Source organism: Camarhynchus parvulus, chromosome 2, assembly GCF_901933205.1.
Source record: "Camarhynchus parvulus chromosome 2, STF_HiC, whole genome shotgun sequence".
In the NCBI taxonomy this organism is placed as follows: Eukaryota; Metazoa; Chordata; class Aves; order Passeriformes; family Thraupidae; genus Camarhynchus; species Camarhynchus parvulus.
This window is the reverse complement of record NC_044572.1, coordinates 50341153-50356546: the sequence shown is the minus strand read 5'-3', so window position 1 is coordinate 50356546 and position 15394 is coordinate 50341153. Positions and strand designations below refer to the sequence as shown.

The 15394-nt window shown below is 34.7% G+C and overlaps 1 protein-coding gene across 3 annotated transcripts in view; it reads left to right on the top strand.

The window, feature by feature from the left end:
• The window catches only part of CNTNAP2 (contactin associated protein like 2), a 1021862-nt gene that overhangs the window by 563695 nt on the left and 442773 nt on the right, over nucleotides 1–15394 (top strand). The window lies entirely within an intron of this gene.

Here is a 15394-nt window from a genome sequence, read left to right as displayed (position 1 = left end):
GAAGCTCTCACAGATTGAAGCCTCAGACTGTTCAGTATTTTTGTTTGTTGAGAGTCCATATACTAAAAAAGGAGTGCTTAAAATTGTGGCTTTGATATTAATTGTGCTTGGTCTTCTATGTTAGCATTATGAAAATCAAAAAAGGCCATCAAAACTCTTGAATTCTTAAAACTGACATTTAAATTTCTATATTAAAAAGTGTCTTTATGTGTTAAAATATTTTTGATCCAAAAAAAATGTGGGTTGCACTTTTGAAGTGTGCCACGCATATGAGATTGAACGCAAATTCTTCAGACAGTGAACATAAATGTTAAAAGCAGAATTTATCAGTGTTAAGAATTGGTTTCTTTAAAAATTACAAGGTGCATGTCTAATGAAAATAAAATATAAATTTGATACTATAAATAGTCATAACATTACCCAAGGAATGGAAAATTTAGTGTTACATGAAGTGCTCTAAATAGAAAGGGAAAACAGTAATTTCAAGGTTGTTTGCATTTCATTGTTACCAAATTAAAGGTCTGTCACAAGTGTTAAACTTCCTGTTGCTGTAACATGCCTATTTTCCAATATCCATAATTCAGCTAATACTGTATTTTTAGCCTATTGACTCAAAGAAGAGTTCTAGTATAGCCAGCTTCCACATGCTAAAATGTGAAAATTATTTTGTTGTCAAAACATAGTATGTTCAATTTGTCAGAACAATCTGTGACGTTCTAATTAAACGAAGTTATTAAGCGCACATAGGAGACAATGAGAAGAAAAGCTGTACATAATACATCAAGTGTTAAATTCTGTTAATTTTGATAGGTAAAATCACAGATAACTATTACATTTCTGGAGAGAGATTGACTGATGTCTTCTGAAATGTCTTACCTCTGTTTCTCTCTCTTTGAGGAATAGACTGTCTAGATTCTCCAGGTAGCTTTTGTACCCTTTCTTGGTCAAAAGTCAGGTTGATTTGTTGTCATTTCAGTTGACTGTGAAATTTGCTTGATTTGTCATTGCTGACCTGTGCTTTATAATTCCACCATTCTTCCATAAAAAACAAGCATGCATGCAGATATTGTTCTAGTGGGATATGGAAGTCAATCATGAAATCCCTGAAGTCTCATTCCCACATCTGTTCATGCAAATACACGGTCTTGTTACACAAACTATGGGGTGTTTGTTTTTCCTTAGTATCTTTTGTCCTCTGAAAGATCTTCTAGAGGTATGTCAAAAGAGCAGTGGTGTCCTAACCTTCATGTCCCAAGTTTATATCAAAATCTGCATTTGCAACACTACTTACTCACATAAACTCAGAAGCTGTGAATCTGAGGAAGCTTAACTTACAGAACCCATTTATAATACTGTGTTCCCACATGAATATTTCCATATAAATGTTATTTATTTATGTATATATAAATAATATATTAAAGACTGCAACTTAAAGAAAGTCTTTTGGATGCATGTTAGAAACCTAATCTTTATATTCATGACCTGCATCTCATAAGGCAAAGGTATTTTTGTTCTGTTCCCTCCAAATGTACATGTTCCTCCTTGCTTGTCTTTAGAAGTGCTCCAAGTCATTTCTTTAAACAAATAACATTTGCAAGAGGATGTAGAGAAGGAGAATAATGGGGAACCACAAAAATTTGGGCCAGGTGTTAATCAAAGATATTTTCATTAATTTCCTTAGGAATAAGTACAGATAAGAAAGCATCAAACACTTCTTTGCTGCAAATACACATGGTTGTTTAGAAAGTGATAGCTTCTTGAATTCCAAGGGCAATAGCCATCTGCACAATGCTAGATGGCTAGCAGAAATAATTATCAATTTTTTGTGATGTTTTCATTGTGAAAATGAATCTAGACTTCTTTGCTAAAGAATTGAATATGATAATTACAGATACTTACACTGTTAAACCTTTGTACTATGAAACATAGACATATATAACATATGCAAAAGATAAATTGTGAGATTTAGAGATAGCAGTGTTATGATATTCATCCAATCCCACTGCTGTATTTCTTGACCTTTCAAAATACTGAGAAAACTCAGTCCATTGAATTTGTGTTTGGAGAGGTTGTACAGCATTTCTACATGCTCTGAACACTCTTTGATGGCCTACTTCATCTTTGAAGGAGCTACTATATGTTTGAAAGTATTTTGTTCTCCAAGCTTCCCCTTTCTCTGATTCCAAAATAAGTGAGCCTCTTCATTTTCCTGTTTCCTGATGTCAATACAACAAATGTATACTATAGGCAATGTTATTGTCTTTGCTGAAGAAAAGATTTACAAGTTGCATTTCAGCACTGCAGTACAATATTTTCTCAAAAATGCTTGTCGTTGACCAGCACAGCCAAATTTTTACAACACATGCAGTATCATTTGAATAAAGGAGATGTGGAAATCAGAATATTTTGTGACTTCTGCTTGTAGAATTAACTTTTCTAGTTTTGAAAAACTAGAAAAGTACTTAGTACATTTACCAGTAAGTAAACTATAAGAGTATTATTCATTTCTCTGTCAGAGAATATTATGTTCAGTACCGTTAAAATCTTTTTTTCCCCTTGCTTTGTGCCTCTCCAGTGCCATCTCCCAGGAATACTGAGATCCTCCTAAGGGACAGACAGTAGTGATGTTTTATGCAAGCCTAAAGAGTAAGGGGAAGCTGTGTAAGATGAGCCGTTTCTGTAGATTGTGTAAATGTGGGAGGGTGGGTGCTAATTGCCTATTACCCTTCTGTATAACTTATTTTCTGCCCACTGGTTTTATTTTCCTTCTTTTTCTTCTCTTGAATTTGTGTTTTTGGAAAGAAGTGAATTTCCCTTCCCTACTAAGCTCTAGAGAATGATGTTTCTTTGTTGTTTCCAATTATCTGCATAAAACAAAGAAACAGAACAGAGGAAGTGAATCACAGAGTGAAAATGAGTCCATTAACCTCATTTGCACTGTTGGAGATAAAGGGCTTTTGTGAAGCATCCTAAGCTTTCACCAAACTACCTAATAGCTGCCTGATGTCCATAGGAAATATTTGATTAGAGACATAATTTTAATTTGTTTCTATGGCATTTCTTCTTAATTGTGTCTACTTTCCCTTTCCTTTTCACTGGCTCAAGGATGGGAGAGATTTTAGTATGAAGGCTAAATTTTCATTGAGATCACAGGTATGCTGCGAGCATCAGTCAATCCACTCTGGGCTGCTTTTTCTGACAAGCAAAGATAAAGGGAATGTGCAGTAAGTTTCCTATAGGATGCCAGTCTGAGGTGTATAGAAAGTCCTCCCTTTCTCTGCAATACACATGAAGTCTTGTTCCTGGAGTAGAAGTTGTTTTGAAAAGTTGTGTTGGTCTAGAAGTCCATAAAATCAGAGGTGATGGAAGGAGGAGGAAATTTTAGGAGAAAAATTACCTTCCTGTGTTTCACATTTCCTGGACTCTTCCGTGAACCTTCTCTTCTTAAAGATCTTTGTGTGGTGTGTCTAAATTTTTCATTCTTACCCATTGTTATAATTGTGTGGATTGTTTCCATTAACAGCCATTACAGTCATGGCCACAGTTCCTGGGTAGTGTCACTGGCATTTGAAAAGCATCTGAAGTATCATAATTGCAATTATTATCAGATAGGAAGGGGTCACTTTGTTGGGTTTTTCTTTTGAATGGGGGGGGTGTGTTTCTCTGACTCAAATTCAAATTTGTTCAGCAAAACCAAAGTTGAGTTTTTAGGTGTCACAACAAATAAATGTGACTCAGCTAATGACAATTCATGTTATTTGTTACCTAAAAAGTAAAAAGTCCCAGCTGACTTCATTCCTGCAAATCTGAAAGTTCTTGCACATAAATAAGTAACAATATTTGGTTGAATTTGTATTTTTGCCGATCTTTTATGCAGATTTTTTGTATGTCAGGGCTTCAGTTTTGCTGCCCATTTGTTGTTTGTGGTGGTTTGGGTTGCCTTTTACATGTATGACCACAAGACAGGATGCTCAAATTTGCATTTCTTGTGGAAAGAGTCTTGAGTGTGTTTTGAAATTTTTCTTCTCATGATCATAACGCTACTGTAAACTCAAGTACAAATCCATGAGGAGAACACAGAGGAAATTCCAAGTAACTCAGGGTATAATGTGATTTTTGTGTGTCTTCAACATTCATCTTCAGGTATTCTCCCAAGTCAGACCTACGAAATAATGGTAAACACATGAAATTGAAATAAAAGACTCAGAATAGGTCGTATATTTTAACAGCCCTCATACCTTGGATTGTTAAGTCTGGAATGTTTATAAGTCAATACACGAGCAAAGAATGCAGATATGCAAAATTTATAAACATGAGCAAAGAAAGGAAGTGCTTGTAGCAAGTAAAAGGAAAAATTAGATGGCAGGCAATTATAAACCTCTCTCTGGTATTTAGTACATTATTGAAATTCTTTATTATGTCATCATCTCGCTTGTACTATGAATGAGGAAACACAACTGAGTTCACATTCTCTTTATACAACTGACAGAAAGGAAGGGAGTCGATCATCATTTCCCATTAACTCTTGAAGATTTATGCTTTTTTCATCATTTTAAATTTTTGTCTATTTCATTCAGATAATTTGAAGGTTAGAAAAATGAGACAAAGTAAAACAATAGTGACTTTCTGTGATTAATTTTTCAGTAATGTCAGTGATGTCAATATGCCGATCCACCAACACATTTTATACAACAGTACAAGCAGAAATACTGGAGATAGATTGATGTCCTGAAGAAAAACAGGTGCAGGCAGAAAGCTGGTACAATGTGCAAGCAAATAAAAGATGAAATGCATGGTAATGGCAGTTTAGGAATGTATGTATGGGGACATGAGTCTTGCTGGAATAACTTCAGCTTTTGAGTAAAAGTCTATTAAATATGAGAAATGTCTATCCACTGAAATATAAATGGTTGAAGTCTTGAAAAGTGCTCTCCTTGTTACAACATAAATCTCTTGTTAAGCTGAAGATTTTAGCCACAGAATATATATCTAGAAGTTTCTCAAAAAATAAAGCATAGGAACTTAACCTCTTCATTTTCTTCGAAGCACTAGAGCAAATGTTTGTGTGCAGCAGAAAAGAGAACGTCAAAATTTTCAATACATTTTCTTTACTCTTACTGTCATTTAAAACCAAGAAAGAACAAAGAATGAGGAAGAATATATACCATAGAAAGTAAACCTGCATGGACAGGAAAAGGACTAAATTGACTTTATGGAACTCTATTGTCTCTAACTCTCTGAATATATTATTTATTTCCTTTTTCACTTGGTATAGTCATCATACTATTCCCTGAGTCTTAGCCTGAAGCAAATAGTTCCAGTCTCTAAATATATTCCAGAAAATTAAAATAAAAATAGGGGAAATTCCCTATCTAATACAGATCGTGACTCCAAACAGAAAGGAAAATGCTTGTAAAAATTATCCACACCACTTCTAAAGGAAACGCTTTTGGAGAAGGAAATTTCTGCTGAGGACCCAGAAGAAAGGTATTGGAGGCACACTCAAAAGTGAAAATTATAGCTGTATTCTATATGGCCCTCCTTTATTAGCTTTATTAGGTCAAGCAACAAGGTTTTTGGTACCAGTAAGTGAAAAAAATACTGGTAGAAGGGGAAAGGCAGGCACTTCAAGAATCAGTGAAAGTTGGTAGGAATGTTAACCAGTACTAATCTCTGGTAGTGATTAGAGCTCTGTGGTTTTAGAACACTTAAAACGATGTAGTCTGTTGATGGCATTAGGAATCACAAGTATGACTGTATGTGGGTCTTCAATAGTGATGTGAAAAATAAACACATATGCTGTGGGGGGGATAGAATGTAAGAAAATAAAGTTAGAGCAGCAGGCAATCTCACCCCTGAGGAGTTGCAGCTTCACTAATTATCAAAGATTAGGAACAGGCCTGCCCTTAACAGGTCACAGCTGTGTCCAATGAGGATGAGTGCTATAAAAGAGTGGGTTAGCTGGGTGAGGGGAGAGTTGGAGTTTGTTGGCTGTGCTGTGAGGGGCTGCCCGTGAGAAGTTGCTGAGAAGGTACGGGAGCTTTGCAATAAGATGACAGCAATATGCTTTTCTGTTGCGCAAAAATAATCATACTTCTAAGTAGTGGAGAATGCTAATTAATGTAGGAATAACACTTCCACCAACTTTAACTATTTCTCAAGCGTATCCTGGCTAGGTTTATAGGACATGCTTATTGTCCACAGCCACGATTCAACAAAGCTACACAAGAAAAAAAAATAATAGAAATGAGAAAAGGTAAATTCCTGGTGCCATCAATAAACCATACTGTTTTCAGAGGTTTTCCTTTCTTTGGAGAGTGACTTACTGATGATCCTCAGTGGATTTTCCATAGCAAAAGCTGTGATAGTCTTCTTTAAAATAGTAGGATCATAGAATCACAGAATGGCTTGGATTGGAAGAGAAGATCAATGTAGTTCCAACCCCCTCTGTCCTGGGCAGTGGTATGTTTCACTAGCCAAAATTGCTCAGAGCCCCATCCAACCTGGTCTTAAACACTTCCAGGAACAGGGCATCCATGACTTTTCTGGGCAACCTGTTGTAGTGTGTCACACCCCTCACAGTAAGGAAATTCTTCATGATATCTGATCGAAACCTCCTCTCTTTCAGTTCGAAGCCATTTCTCCTCTTTCTTGTAAAGGACCCTTCTCCATATTCCTTGTAGCCCCCCTTCAGGTACTGTAAAGCCAAAATTAGGCCACCTGTAAGCCTCCTATTTCCAGGCTGAAAAATCCAGTGCTCTCAGCCTTTCCTCGTGCAAGAGGTGGTCAATGCCTCTGATCACCTTGGTGACCTCCCTTTTTTCTCCCACAACCTCTAAACATAAGACAAATTTTCAGTCACATTTCAATGTTTTAAGTATGTAAATGAGCACCTGTTAATATTGTAAACAACCTTAGGCAAAAAATTGCCTTAATGCCACTGTTTCTGATGAAATTCACACAACTGAGTCACTTTTCAGAGAAATCTACTTATCTAGATGATTGTGAACATTAATAACTTTTGCAGGCTGATTTAATGAGTCATGAATGCATAACAGGAGAAAGAAAACCAGATATCACCAAATGTAGTATTTCTGAAAGTGGGAGACAGAACAAAAATATGTTATTTAGAAAAAGGCCTGCCTGACTCATATGGTCTGAGGGGAGAATGGTTCTCAGTGCTGATTGTAAATTCTGTCACATATATGAAAGCTGATTGGAGCTCCAATTATAATTACTATCTGCTGCTTCTACTATATAAGCAAGCTGCAGGTAGCCCTTTGTGTCTAGGGCTGCCAATTAAATCCTTGCATGCCTGCAGTCCCAGGTTGTTATCACCTTCTACTGAAGACAACAAATCTCATCATATAAAAGTGGCAGTCTACAGCTCTAACAAGAGCGCTTATTAGTGATGCTTTTGTAAATCATGAAGCAGATTTTGAAGGCTTATATCTTCGAAAGAAAGAACTTTATTGAATCTCACAGTCAGTGGTGTAGAGCTGATTTATCTGCATAAATTGGCAAAATGGAACCGTGAAGCTGAAAGAGAAGGTTTAAAGACTTTTTTTTTTCCACTTCCCAGCTAAACACTAAACTTACCTGTATAGTATTTTGCAGCAGAAAGTACCAAGTTAGAGATGCACAAATCTCCAGTGTGTATTGCTGATGGAAACTGGCTTACTTCCCAGTTTGCATTAAATTACCTTAAATGTGTCAAAGTATGTCTGCTTTGAGTTTAATTTTGGGTAGAGAAGGTTTGATAATGTGGTGCTGAATATTTAATATTGATTATATCTTTAGGGGGGAATTGGTGGTTAACCAGTAAATTTCTAGACAGTTTCGTGTTAAGTCCTGTCAAAGACATTGCCATTCAGTTTATTCACTGAATGGCCACAGTCCTTTGAACTTTTTTTTTGGGGGGGCGTTTTTTTCCTTAAGACAGAGCAATTTCTCTAAGATAGAATTAGTATAAATACTAACCATTAAGCTGTTAAAAACCAGCTGTGTTTATGAATGAAGAAAAGAAATATGAGACTTTTGAGAAATGATGGTCATTGTCAAGGTTATATTGCAAACTGGAGAAAGGAGAAGCTAGATTTGTTTCCATGGCAATAAAGAATACCCTTAGTCTCTTTGAGTTCATTGCCTATCATACAAAATGCATGCATAACTCTACTGAGAGTCCTGAGAAGTGATTTTACAGACTTTCTGACTCTGGAGTGAGACCTGCATGCTTATCATTTGATCTAGTCCAACAAATCCAAGTGAGATTAGATGCTGTGGCTACTAATATACAATGACTGAAAATCCTTTGGTAAGCAAACTTCTATTTATCAATAAAAACACATCAGATAGTGGTGCTGTGTGTAACAGTGTGCATGATATTTTTGTATTTATGTAGGAAGTATTTTGCTTTATTCTCTAACAGCAAAAATTCTCTCTGGAGGGCACTAAGGATATTTCCTTGTGAATCTTTTTTCCAAGTAGACAATGAAAAAAGAAGCAAGCTCTAGTGGTGCTTGAAAATTCTCCATCTACTCTTCATACCTAAGTTTTATTGTTCTTACTGACCAGACTTCCCGAAACACTTTCCATACTTACTTGACATTTTTAGTCAGCTTTTTGGAAACCAATTTTTATATTTGGTTCTGTAAGTTTGGATATTTCTGTGGAGCTTCAGAGTAAATGTCTTCTTTTGTAATTACTTAGGCCTTTTGTGGTTTTACTTGCATCGTAATAAAATGGAATAGAATTTTGGAATAAGATGTTCAGATCCCATATTCTCATGATTTTCATTCATGGGACAGGTTGCACAGAGGTGACCCTTTTGCATTTTTTATACTCTCTTATTTATACTCATTGTCTTTGCAATTTGTTTTCCCCATTGACTAGATAAGAGCTTTTCCATGTCTTTTTTTTTTCTGATTGCACATGTACTATTGCCTCTTATTAAGAATTTGGTGAAGTACAGGGGAAAACACAGCTGTAAAGGAAGAGCCTTTTATTATTTGAATGTCTTAAAAATCATGGAGTGAGTAAACAGTACTCATGTTGATAATGACTCAGGTTTTCTGTAGATGCTTGATGAAAAATCTTGAGATAGCACAAAGATGGAATACTGCATATCTTGGTGCATGTTGAAGAAAGGTCACCTAGGAATTATACAATTGGAATAATAAATGAAGCTTAGATCTTTCTGAGAATAATGGGGCCCTTTTTTGTCAGTTATATATTTCTATTTCATTTTAAAAGAGATTTTATTATATTTATGATCTCAACAAAAGTCAAATAGGACAGGTCTTTATAAATGCGGTGAGTGATCTTTTCAAGAATCCTACAAATACTAGCAAAAAGATTATAGTCATATCTCATGTTAGTGGCCAGAAATATAAAAATATCAAATCCACCTATCATTTGGTAAAGTGTAATTCTTGTTTAGTCAAAAATTGCTTTTGATATGTGCCATCAGCCACTAGGATGGTTCTACAAAATGACACAACCACATGTGCGTACTTGTGCACTCATTAAAAATGTGTTCAACAGAACTGATTTTATTTAGTGCTTCAACATTTTGAAGTTCAAACAAAGATGCAAAATCCATTGTTGGTACAGTTCACCTGCAGGAAAAAAATTCTGAATGTCATACAAGCGTGTGAAGTTTGAGGAGTTTTGTATTTGTCTCTGTTCCATATTTGAACCCATAGTAGGCAAGTACTTAGGAGATCATGCCATGTGCAAGTTCTTTTTAGCTTTTCACTGATGACTTTCAGAGTATACTCAGGCACTGTAGCTGACACTCAAAAAATTGATTTGGCTTGCATACATGCTTCATATAATTAATATTGTGGCATCTGAATGACCCAATAATTTAAAATTAATAAAGGCAGATCTTCAGAAGTCACATTTGATTGAGAAAGCAGAAAAGTACTGCAACCAAGGATCTCCATGGAAATTTTGCAGTAAAACTTTCCTTAATTGGGTCAAAGAAGTTTGCCATAATTCTAATATCTTTTGAAAGTATTCATTATAACTCTGCTATTGCAAATGTATTAGCAGTTAATGTAGATTACGTTCTATTTGAGAAAGACTCTAACTAATGAATGTATTCTCAGCACGTCATTACAGCGAGGCAGCTATCCAAGTCATTGTATTTCTCCTTTCAGATTTGTTTTCAGAGTCAAGAACAAATTTGTATGCACTCTGATGGAATTTCAGAACTAACTCAATTTTTACTGAGCTGAAAAAAACCGTAATCCTTTAAAGAGGGTGATACCTACATTCAGAGAGCATTCTTAAGGAAATTTGTTTCATCCAATGTCTTTTTTGCTCTTCGGAGTGTGACATACAGAGCATTCTTCCTTACCCATAATTTTTCATGAAACTGCTCTGAAACTGGTCTCATTTAAAAAATCCACTCCGTTTTCTGCCTTGCTATTTCAGGAGATGCAAGGGCAGGAAGAATTTGATTATTAGCAGTTTCAGAAACAGCCTTAGAGTTTACTGCTCTACAGATCACAATGATTGAGACTCACGTTTCTAATCCTATTGATCTGCAGTTTCATTAACTTTCAACATCTCAGAAGCTTGCAAACTGTATGTAAGATGCTCTTGCACAGTGAAATAAATAGAAGTATTTTGTTTTCATCATAAGCTTAAGACTGTTTCAATAATACTTTGCCTACAGTGAAAATAACAGAGGAATTCTATAAAGTGCATGGACGATTCAAAAATAAAATTAATTAGAAATTTTATTGTTATGTGTGGAGGGTTTACGCTAAAAATATGTATTGGAAAGAAAAAAAAAACATATGCCCAATTTTAAAAAGAGTTGCATGAGTGTATCCCATTCCCTTTTCCTGCATCCCATTGTCACACCCACCAGAGGTGGATGCTTTAGTCTGCATGAACTTTATGATGTCATTTTCGTTTTCTGCTTCAGTGAAAGTTTTTGTTCTTCATTAATGTACCTTACTACTCTTAAATATGTTGTGTTACAGTGAGCCAACATTTATAATTTTTAAATTATTATATTTCATTTTAAAAATTCAAATTTCCTGAACATACTTCTTTAACATAGTGGAATCACTTTGTATTTATTATCTCTGGTGAAAATTGTTATTCTTAGCTTAGTTAATAAGATAATAAGTGTTTCTTTGACTTTTCAAATAATTTATTTTCTGGCCTTAATAAAAATTGAAAGACAAATGTGGATTTCCCTCTTATGCTCTTAAAAATTTACCCTAGTAAAAATAAAGCTGTAGAGATTTGGAGAGGGTCCAATATATTGCAGCATGGCTGTGTGTGACCCTTAGCAAATGATGTAATATCTGATGTTCAGTTCAGCTACCCACAAAATTACATTAAAAGTACTAATTTGAGGGTGACTAATTAAAAATTGACTGTGGATGATACAATTGACTCTATTCCCAGTACTAATATATTACTTATCCTTGAATATTCAAGTCCTAGTTCCTTATTACTACAAATAACTGTTAAAAGTTCATTTTAAGTGCCAGTGATTATATATTTACTGAAAATGGTTTATGTTCTTTTATCAATTTTGAAATTTGACCTTTTGTAAAAGTAATACTGCATAAAAAAGGGAACGTTTTATGAAAAAGAATAATGTTTGAAATATTAGTTTTGTTTGTTAGATTTAGGAAGATATTTAATGTTATTTGTCTCATTTTAGAAAGCTTCTGTGCTTTCCAAATATCATGGATTACAAATGACATATATGTATAAACACATATGTGCACAAACGTGTGTGTATGTATATCTATCTAAATAGATGGATAGATATGAGTATGTGTGTGGTATAAAAACATCATAATTTGGTTTCCAGATGAGTTAGTTACAAAAAAAGACCCAGCTGTGTAAAGGACAATATGATGTGACTTACGGATGAAGTTAAAACAGAATGAATGGAATTGCTAATATAAGTTCAGTTTGTGAAGTGAAAAGAAGTTACTTATTTACTTACTGATAAAATTCAGAATTAATTAATATAATGAGTAACTAAAATAATTTTATCATCTCCTTTATGAATAATTTGCTGAATTTTTTCTCCAAGGAAAACAGTTGTTGCATACATGTCTTCTGATAAATTACTTGGGGTTCCACTTAAATAAATTACAATCTGAGAGACTTATTACTAGACTTCTTTAAAGGATATTTGTGAGTCAGTTTAGATTTATGACATAATGCAAATCAAATTTTCAGTTATTGTTATTGATACTAGTGTTATTAAAAATTAATCATCTTATGCACAAGGGATAAAGATGACAAATCCAGGAATATGCTTTGAAGATGCACTGAAATTAATATTCTTGAAAGAGTAATGTGACTGAATCTTCTTGCTTATTAGTACGTTTTTGACAAGCAGTGCAGAGATTATTGAAGATTTGTATTAATAAAATATCTAATAATATAGAAAGAGTGCTGTGTTCAAGACTGAAATAATTTTAGATAAACATAAAATAGAATGAATTTTTGTTTTACTAATAGACAATGACAACTTTGTTTTAAATGAGAGAAGCCTAATTTTTTAACCTAAGTGAATAGAATAATAGAAAATAGATACTTTATAATTTCCTGACAGTTTATTCTTTCTCCTAAATAGCAGTTGTATACCGAGAGAGTAATAGGAATATTTTTCATTATTTCATTTGCATTATTTCACAGCCTATGAAGACAGATAAAGAAAAACAAAGCTTTTATTTTTTCTAAGGGTTTTTGTGTCATGGAGTGATATATTTTCATCTCTCAAAATCATGTTTGCAAATTGATTGATGGTGGTATTAACAGCCATGAAGGACTTCAAATGTGCTGTATTTTGTATTTAAGTAATGAAACAGATTTAACCTTAGGAGTTGCCAGGAGACGCACCTTTATTTTACCACGAGGCATCATGATGTACTGGTGCTGCCAAATTTCATAGAATCATTGCCAAAATATAAGAGATACATGATGAAGTAATATTTGGGAGAAGAAAATAAGCATGTAATACTTAAAATATCACTTTGAGTTATATGAAAAGTTACAGTGTTAAAATGTTCACTCTTGCAGCAAAATAGAAATTTCATTAAATTGCTTAAAGCTTACTGAAACATGCTTAGCTCTGTGATCAGAACACTGTATAGATTGGAAAACAGAATAAATTCTGTGGAAATAAATGATAACTTTCTTACATATTGTCTTACCAGGTCAGTATGAGCAAATTCTGTGTTGATAGGAACAGTATGATCGAGGGGATACACACCACCTTCTATGGTCCTCTAACTTCATCCTAATGCCAGGATAAGACATTTTTAAAGGAGTGGTTAGAGGGCCAGTTTGTTTTTATTATTTTACTGCATCCTATGTATTTGCATTTCTTTTCAATAAAATTGTTACCTTGTGTGAGACCTGAAGTCTGAAAGATAAAAATTATTTCAATTCTTAATCAGTCTGAATCAATCTGTCTTGAAAGCTGAAGGAAAAGTGACTCAAAATATTTTGTGATATGTGAAGGAAGTTGAGGTCTGCTAGTACAGTATGTTTGTGCGCATCTGAAATATAGATGACAAAGAAGAGTATGGACACATCACATTTGGGGGTACATAAGATAATCAAGACTGTCAGTGGTAAGTTGTTCATAATTTCCAGTGAAATCAGAGGTGGTGTCCAGGGTACCTGGTAATGGTGCCATACCATTACTCATTTGGCAGCTGTCTGTAGTATGGTTTGAATAATGATGAGTTAGATGAGTCCTTTCTCAGACTCATTTTTCAAACAATTCAGACATCTTTTTCTTACTTATATTTAAGCCTGAATAGTATGTGCTTATAAACCTACATATTCTAATGTCTTCCCCTTTATTATCTGGATTAACCTGTTTCTAGAAACATATTAAATTTTTAATTAATGGAAATGCATTTTTGAGAATGTGTCCTCAGCTCTTATTCTGCCTCTTCACATTATCATGCTTTTTTTTTTTTTTCTACCTGGGGCTGGTTACAAGGCCCTGAATTCCTTGGTCAGTTCCTTAGTCAGAATCCTTTCTGCTGTTCTTACTTGCCTTCCCTCCCCATGATTTTCCACTCCATCCTCCTCCCCTGTTTCCCAACATGCTGCTCAGTATCGCTCAATCAAGGTGGAGAGATGGATGACTTCCTTGGCAAGAAGAGAGCACGAAGCCTGAGCACAGTGCACTCTAATTTGTCTTGTGTCGGAATGTAAAGCAGGCTCTATCACCCAGGCTGCCAGGCGAGGGTGAGGGATGGTGCCTCTGATAGGTTTATCATGTTGTCTCATCTCTAAGAAAGCTAAATGAAAATATAAAGTTCTCAGGGACTGTACAGGGGTATGTACTGATAGCATATTGCTTCTGGAACTAAAACTTAGGTCCACACTGTGGTCTCAGTGTGTCTTTGTTTTAAAAGGGACAAAAACTTTGTACTTATAACCAAGAAGAAAGCAATTTCCAGGCATGTGTCATATGTCAATATAACTTAAATTTAAAATGTGAAATATATTACTGAACTATTAATTTCTGTTTGGATGAAGGAAAAATAATTTCACTTTCAGGTAAGCATACCAATGCACACACTGCCTCACTGGAATTTCAAATTACATTTTGGTGTATAGGTCAGAAGGACTGATGCTAATGATGACCCAGAATTAGAAGTTCACACATTTGTCATGGCAGTCAGAGAAGTCTGCATGAGAATTAGATGAGAAAATGTAACTAATTACTGCAAACAGAGTCTTGTCACCAAACTTCTCTCATCTACCTTGTTTGGAGTCTTTTCCCTATGTTTCCTTTAACACATACTTTCCATGTAATTTTAGTCCTTGTCATCCTCTCTCTGCCTTTATGTAGCAATACTTTTCAATCCAGGCTGTTTTTTTTACTCCTTCTAAAAATGTGTTATAGCTCCACCTAGGAAAGATCCCTGAAAGATTTAACTACAGTTGACCACTTTGGCACAAGCAGGGTTTTTACAAACTTTACTGTAGTGAAAAATTGTGCGGGAAGTGTATTGGAAAACAGAGGTATTGTTTAGAATCTAAGTGAAGTAGTTTCTCCCTGTGTCTATTTCTATTGCACTTCCAAACAAATGGACCAAGACCGATGAGTTGTGATGGCTAATTGCGCTATTTAGGGGCTGAATGACACCTGCGGTAGGGGCTATTTCCCTAATAAATTCTAGACATTTCTGAAGACCTCAGAAATAATTTCTGTACTACACAATCACTTACCACAGAGGTCCTTTAACATTAAGGCAAATACAATCTCAGCAAATAGAAAAAGAAGAGAGCAAGAGATTTTGCATGTAGAAAGAAGGTTTTTTCTGTTGAAAGCAGTCTTTTGTTGAGTAATCTTAATAAATCTGGATTTCCTGTTTCCAAC